This window comes from Megascapheus bottae, chromosome 7, assembly GCF_031878675.1.
Source record: "Megascapheus bottae isolate mThoBot1 chromosome 7, mThoBot2.hap1, whole genome shotgun sequence".
NCBI classification, from domain to species: domain Eukaryota; kingdom Metazoa; phylum Chordata; class Mammalia; order Rodentia; family Geomyidae; genus Megascapheus; species Megascapheus bottae.
Genome location: NC_143515.1, coordinates 60,865,314 through 60,866,372, shown reverse-complemented (window position 1 = coordinate 60,866,372; position 1,059 = coordinate 60,865,314). Strand labels below are relative to the sequence as shown.

The window sequence follows — 1,059 nt, the reverse complement described above, 5'->3', positions numbered from 1 at the left end:
AACTAGAGGATTACCCAGGATTGAAAAGCACATTTTACCTGTGCATCAGCAATAGCTTGCCATGACTATGACAGACATTCCAAATGAATCAGAGTGCAATTTCTCTCTGAATCTATCACAGTTCAATTTTCCACTTAGGTGGAGTTCAGCCTCACAATTTTCATTACAGCCAACTGGACAGCTATTGTCCATAATGTCCATTCCAGATGCAGCCTATTTTCTTAGTAAGTTTCTCTCCATCTCCGAATCTAAGTTGAACAGACAACTTTACAGAATGCGATGAAAATATGTCAGTTTTTCTCATGAAAATTCTCTTCTGTGTTTGGGATAGTATTTGGGAGCTTGTTATTTCCTTTTTTCAAAAGTATATGTCCATTGCTTCTCGGCCTTATGTTTAAGATCAAGTGTAGTTCTAATCAGTTTAATATCTGATACGTCCTCTAACCGAGGACAATATATTAAATGGATTTTTGGAAGTAGGAGTTGGAATAGGGGCTTGCTCTATCCGCAATATATATGTGTGTGTGTGAGTGTGTGTGTGTGTGTGTGTGTGTGTGTGTGTGTGTATGTCCAAGTTCCAAATTCCAGAGACTGCAGACTAAAATTGTAAATTTGATTTTTTTTTAAAGAGCGGAGAGGATGGAACTAAAGATCACAAGTGTTATTTTAATTATATTATTTGAGAAGTGTTTCTAAATCAGGTAACTTTTCTTTTTTTACCAAGACTAAAGGCAATTCTCATTTTGAATGCACCATTGGTAATTTCTCACTCTCAACAGCTACCTTTAAAACCTGTCATTTGCCTTCTCCATTCAATCTTTTTTTTCCCTTGACATTAGAAACTCTATATGCATAGTACCTGTAGCCCCACCTTTGTGTGAATGAGCTCAGAGTAGTACTGTTCTCTCCTTCATTTTCTCTTCTATTGTCACTCCCTAGCAGAACCTGGCAAGGAATTAGCTCTCTTTCTAAACCTCTAATTCTCTGCAAACTGCCTTGTCTTCAGACATGCACCATATTACCACTATCTGACATGAATAGTGTTTTAATCAGTACATA

General features: G+C 36.9%; 1 pseudogene; it reads left to right on the top strand.

Annotated features, from left to right (window-relative positions):
- Nucleotides 1-374: 374 nt before the first annotated feature.
- Nucleotides 375-536, top strand: LOC150060889 (U2 spliceosomal RNA; annotated as a pseudogene).
- Nucleotides 537-1,059: the final 523 nt, after the last annotated feature.